The sequence below is a fragment of the Mesoplodon mirus genome (assembly GCF_964341445.2).
Source record: "Mesoplodon mirus genome assembly, chromosome: 6".
NCBI classification, from domain to species: Eukaryota; Metazoa; Chordata; class Mammalia; order Artiodactyla; family Ziphiidae; genus Mesoplodon; species Mesoplodon mirus.
Genome location: NC_138982.1, coordinates 34,502,396 through 34,509,370, shown reverse-complemented (window position 1 = coordinate 34,509,370; position 6,975 = coordinate 34,502,396).

The following is a 6,975-nucleotide window of genomic DNA, read 5'->3' as shown; positions in this document are numbered from 1 at the left end:
CTCTAAATTAAAAACCAAAATACATTTGCACACAAAAGTCTCCAGTTTACTTCTAATTAAAGTCTACTTAAATAAAATCCCTCTGACTTTTTGTGTTCCCAAAGCCATGGATTTCATTCATGATTTTCCTCTGGTGGCTAAAGGGTCTGATACAGAGGGTGGAAGGAGCAGAGGTCGGTTGGACCCAGTCCTGCTTCAGCCCTCAGTTACTCCATGTTGGGAAGCTCGGTTACTCCAGCCCAGACTTGGATCTTTGCTTCAGTCTCCACATCCCTTTCTTTCCCTCCCCCCAACACAAGCCAAGGCCTGGCCCTCTGAGGAGGATGGTAAGGATACCCCCATATGGAGTATCCCCAACTCTCTCCCAGGACCCCTCCCCGCCTTGCTGGTCTCTGCCCATCAGTTTCAAGAGGATAAGTATGCAGTGCCTTTTCCTGTCTGGAGTGTTCCCTGGAGGAAGGATTAAATCATTTCAGCTCCCTTTCCAGGAACCACCCCATCCTTAGATCAAGGGTACCCAACCCTTGATACATTTTCTCTGTCCTTTCCTGGGCCCCAGTTGGAGTCTTTTGAGCTGCTCCACCCCATAGTCCCTCAGTCCCACTCTCTCTGCTTTTCCCAGGAACCTGATCAGTTTCCACCTCATCCTTCTCTCTTAGCAGGCAGAACTTTACACATATCTGGTATAACAACTCCAGTGACAACTGGTCCACACCTCCTGTGTCCAGAGCACCTCAGTTCCAATCCTGTGCAGAAGCTGGGTAGTTGCCTTTTGGTCCTATATCCCAAATGCATGAAGAGAGAATCTGATTGGTCCAGCTTATGTCAGTTGTCCATCCCTGGTCCAATCAAGTGTAACCACAGAGTAGGAAAAGAGGTCACATGATACAAACCTGGTGATCAGGCTCAGACTTGTAGGTGAGTAAGTGGTGTTGGGAGAAGTTCCAAGAGAAACATGATTTCTGATCTGAGCAGAGACTCCAAACTGTCTGCTTTACATAGAGAATGACTTCTCCCAGCAGGTGAAGTGCCTCCCAATATGTACAAGTCTGTCGTTTTCCCCTCAAATGCCCCAAGTGTAATCAAGTCTCTGTATAGAACCACATTCATTTAATCCCAGCATTCATTCATCAAGAATTAAGCACATGGGAATTCTCTGGTGGTCCAGTGGTTAGGACTCTATGCTTCCACTGCAGGGGGTAAGGGTTCGATTCCTGGTCGAAGAACTAAGATCCCACGTGCTGGGTGGCGTGGAAAAAATAAAAAAGAATTAAGCACATAGCCCGAATACGTTCACTGGTGAATTCTATTGATACCTAACATTTCAGGAAGAAATTCTACCAACTCTATAATCTCTTTCAGAAGACTGAAACAGAGGGAAGCTTCCTAAATCGTTCTGTAAGGCCAGCATTTTCCTAATACTAAAACCAGAAAAATACATCAAAAGAAAATAAAACTATACACTAATCTCTCATTAACATAGATACAAAAATCCTCAACAAAATATTGGCAAATCGAATCCAACAATTAATAAAAGGAGTTATACACCACAATAAAGTGGCATTTATCTCAGGTATGCAAGTCTGGTTCTACATTTTAAAATAAATTAATGTAATCTACCATGTCAACAGACTGAAGAAGAAATCACATGATCATATCCATAGATGCAGAAAAAGTATTTGACAAAATTCAACACCCTTTTATGATGAAAACTCTCAACAGACTAGGAATAGAGGGGAACTTCCTTAGCTTGATAAAACACACACACACACACACACGCATACACACACACACACACACACACTCTACAAAAAAATCCTACAGCTAACATCATACTTAATGGTGAGAAACTCAAAGCTTTCCAGCTAAGATCAGGAATAAGGCCCTCTTACCACTGTTTTTCAACATTGTACTGGAAGCCCTAACTAATTCAATAAGACACACAAAAAATTCTTTTTAAGGTATAAAGATTGGGAAGGAAGAAATGAAACTGTCATTGTTCACAAATGACTTGATTGTCTATGTAGAAAATCTGAAAGAATTGATTCCAAAAATCCCTCCTGAAACTATTAAGCAATTATAACAAGGTTGTAAGATACAAGGTTAATGTACAAAAATCAATTGTTTTCCTATATACCAGCAATGAACAAATAGAATTTGAAATTAAAAACACGTTACCATGTCCATTAGCAACCAACCAATAGAATTAAATACTTAGGTATAAATCTAACAAAATATATACAGGGTCTATATATGGAAAACCACAAAACTCTGATGAAAGATATCATAGAACTAAATAAATGGAGAGATATTCTATGTCGATGGATAGGAAGCCTCAATACTGTCAAGAAGTTAGTTCTTCCCAGCTTGATCTACAGATTCAATGCAATTCCAATCAAAACCCCAGCAACATTTTTTATAGATATTCACAAACTGATTCTAAAGTTTCTGTGGAGAGGCAAAAGACCTAGAATAATCAATTCAATATTGAAGGAGAAGAACAAAGTCAGAAGACCTATACACCTAATTCAAGACTTACTTTTCAGCTAGGTACTTTATAAACTATAGTAATCAAGACAGTGTGGTGTTATTAAAAGAATAAACAGATAGATCCGTGGAACAGAATAAAGAGTCCAGAAATAGACTCACATAAATATAGTCAACTGATCTTTGACCAAGGAGCAAAGGCAACACAATGAAACAAAGACAGCTTTTTCAACAAATGGTACTAGAACAACTGAACATTCACATGCAAAAATATGACTCTAGACACAGACTTTATACCCCTCACAAAAACTAACTCAAAATGGAACAAGATATAAATGTAAAATACAAAAATATAAAACTCCTAAAAGATAACATAGGAGAAAACCTAGATGACCTTGGGTATGGTAATGACTTTTCAGATACAACACCAAAGTCATGATCCATGAAAGAAAGAATTGATAAGCTGGATGTCATTAAAATTAAAAACTTCTTTCAAGAGACTGAGAAGACAAGCCTGGGGGAAAATATTTGCAGAAGATGCATCTGATAAAGGACTGTCATCCAAAATATTCAAAGGACCGTTAAAACTCAACAATAAGAAAACAAACAACCTGATTAAAAAATAGGCAAAAGACCTGAGCATAGACCTCACCGAATAAGATATACAGATGGCAAGTAAGCATATGAAAAAGTGTTCAAGGGCTTCCCTGGTGACGCAGTGGTTGGGGGTCCGCCTGCCGATTCAGGGGACACGGGCTCGTGCCCCGGTCCGGAAGGATCCCACATGCCGCGGAGCGGCTGGGCCCGTGAGCCATGGCCGCTGAGCCTGCGCGTCCAGAACTTGTGCTCTGCAACGGGAGAGGCCACAACAGTGAGAGGCCCGCGTACTGAAAAAAAAAAAAAAAAAAAAAAAAAAAAGTTCCACATCATACATCATGAGGGAATTGCAAATTAAGAAATAAGATTCCACTACACGCCTATGAGAATGGCCAAAACCCAGAACACTGACAACACCAAATGCTATAAGGATGTGGAGCAAAAGCGATTCTCATTCCCTGCTCCTGGGAATTCCAAAATGGTGCAGCCACTTTGGAAGACAGTTTGACAATTTCTTACGGAGCTAAACATACTCTTACCATATAATCCAGCGATTGCACTTCTCGGTATTTACCTAAAAGAGACTTACATCCACATAAAAACCTATACACGTATGTTTATAGTAACTTTATTCATAATTGCTAAAATTTGGAAGTCGCCAAGATGTTTTTCAGTAGATGAATAGGTAAATAAAATATGGTACATCCGGACAATGGAATACTACAGAGCACTAAAAGGATATGAGATATCAAGCCATGAGAAGACATGAAGGAAACTTAAATGCATATTATTGCATGAAAGAAGCCAATGTGAAAAGGTTACATAGCTTATGATTCCAAGTATATGACATTCTGGAAAAGGCAAAACTATGGAGATAGTAAAAAGATCAGTGGTTTCTAGGGGCTTAAGAGGGAGGGAAGGATGAATTGGCAGAGCACAGAGGATACTGAGGGCAGTAAAATTATTCTGTACGTCACTACGATGGCAAATGCATGTTATAATACATTTGTTAAAACCCATACAACACCAAGAGTGAACCTTAATGTAAACTATGGACTTTGGATGCTAATGATGTGTCAACCAACATAGGTTCATTGATTGCAACAGATGTAACAGATGCTCTCCAATGGGGGATGTCAATAGTGGGGGAGATTGTAAGTGTGTGTGGGGGGGAGGGGCTATGTGGGAATTCTCTTTTGGCTCAATTTTACTGTGAATGTAAACTGCTCTGAAAATAAATTTTATTAACTTAAAAAATAATAAAAATTTAAATCAAAAGAATTAAACACACATGCCACTGAGGAGAGACAGCATGGGGGGTGGGGAGTTGTCCAACAGTTAGAGAGAAGGGAATGTAAAACAAGGAGCGAGGGATGCCAGAAGCATGGTGGACTGGTGAGACTGCCATGCACTGACCATTGCAATCCCAAAACTAAGCTATGCGATGAGGACTTTGTAACGTGACTTGAGGTCAGGTAGGGGAAGGCTCTCTTTTAGGGTAAGGTACAAAATTTATGTCTCATCCTCAACCCAGTGAGGACCCTTGGCAAGGGATTGACCCATGCTGTGCAAGACATGATTATTATAGATACTTTGTGTCATCAAACCTGCTAAAGGGAAACCTGATAGAACAAAAGCAAGGTGGAAATGGGGAGCAAAGCACCCAAACCTGAAGTCCTTCCTCCCCTCATCCATGTTCAGACACTAAGCTTCTTCTCCTCCCACTGAGAAATGGAGGTGGAGCAGAAAGACAGAATGTGTGTCACGGACAATCCTGCCAGAGGCAGTGGAGCTGTCCGTAAGCCTAAGAAAAAGCTGGGTGCTTGCCACAGCAGAGGGAAACCCACAGACTGGGAAAAGGGAAGAGGTGGGGACACTGGTGGAAGTGGAGGCATTAAAAGTAGGGTTGTCAGATTTAACAATAAAAATACAGAAAGCCCAGTTAAATTTGAATTTCAGATAAACCACAAACAATTTTTTACTATAAGAATGTCCCATGAAATATTTGGGATATCCATATATTTTAAAAAGCATTCATTGTTTACCTGAAATTCTAATTTAACTGGGTGCCCTGTATTTTATCTGGCAACCTGGTCAGAACGGCTGAGGTGCTGGGCATGTAGAGAGAGGGAGTCATGAGAAAGAGGGACGGCGCCTGAGGGGGACAGCCTCCTGGCTGGGAAGGAAAGGCTTCCTCTGAATGGTACGTTTAGATCAAGGACACAGCTGCACATTTTCATCAACTCCCCGGCTCTGTGATTCTGTCACTTATGCACCTGGAATAAAGAACTGATGGGCTCTGCTTCAGGGTTCCAGGCACGTGTTGGCTTAGCAGAGAGGAAGGAGAGACCACACACCCCTACCCCCGGTTGGTGGTAAGCAGCTGAGACACCCTCAGTGGGCACTGGGGGAGCAAAGGGAGCTGTCTGGGGAGATGCTTGGCCAGAGACACAGATTCCCCTGCCCAACCTTCCCTGCTCTCAAAGGAACCTTTCAGAAACACCCCTGAGCCAGCTTTTTTTTTTTTTTTTTTTTTTTTTTTTTTTGCGGTACGCAGGCGTCTCACTGTTGTGGCCTCTCCTGTTGCGGAGCACAGGCTCCGGACGCGCAGGCTCAGCGGCCATGGCTCACAGGCCCAGCCGGTCCGCGGCATGTGGGATCTTCCCAGACTGGGGCACGAACCCGTGTCCCCTGCATCGGCAGGCGGACTCTCAACCACTGCGCCACCAGGGAAGCCCTGGGCCAGCTTTTAATGACCAGGATGATGCATAATCGATCATTGGTATGATATACCAATGTACTTATTTACTGATACTAAAAAACGTGCCCATTCACTTCAATTTGTGGTGCACCCTCGGGATTAGTTACCATTCACTGCTTTCCACTAACTGGTGGCCAGTCCTGCTCACAAGGGATGAAGGAAGGATGGGCTGTGCAAAAACTTCACTTGAAGCCTCTTGTCAGAAAAGTTCCACCTCACGCTGTCCTCAACATGGCCTTGTGTTTTTGCCTTCTGAGTCTGTGCTGAGTCACAGGAGACAGGTTGCCTTGTTTAGATCCATGCCCACCTTTGTCTTTATGAAATATGTGACATTTTCATCTCATATATATACACGTTTGAATCTTAAATAACTGGAGAATTTTCTCCAGGCACTTCTGGTTCTTGCTGGTTTAGTAACATTACTTCTGCTAACTTTGGTCATTTCCAGTAATTCTCTCTCTCTCTCTCTCTCTCTCTCACACACACACACACACACACACACACACACACAGAGAAGCATAATTATACACTTTAATTCCTAAATGCTTTTAATTGGTGTATCCCATATTTTACAGATTTTTTTGGCTTCCAATAATAACAGTAATCAGCACTGTATGTACATGTATGTCTTTATAGGTATGTAATTAAGATTAAATTATCCACTTTATTAGGTATCATCTGTTTGAATAAATGCAAAACAAGAAAAACTATTAAAAAATTGGGTTTCTGTAACAGCAGTGTTATATAAACTTCTCTCAATTCATGCCTAACTCTAGTGCAGCTTAATGATTAAATCATTAAATTTATCTTCTGTTACTTCAACACTGAATGTCATTTTCTTACCTTTCGGAGCTCAGTGCCCATATTTCATGGTCATCTGCTCACACGGCCCGTCCTCTAAGTCATTCAGCAAACATTTGAGTGCCCTCTGTGGCTCTGTGCTAGTTCTGTGGCTACAGGGATGGATACTATATGGTGCTCTCTCCTGATTTAACAAACTTATAATAAATAAATCATGACATAGCATGTTAGCTCCCCTTTAGGGAATTTGAGAAAAGCCACCATGAGGAAGTAGTGGATGACCTGGGCTTCTAAGCATGAGTAGGAGTTTTCCTCCCCCTACTAACTTT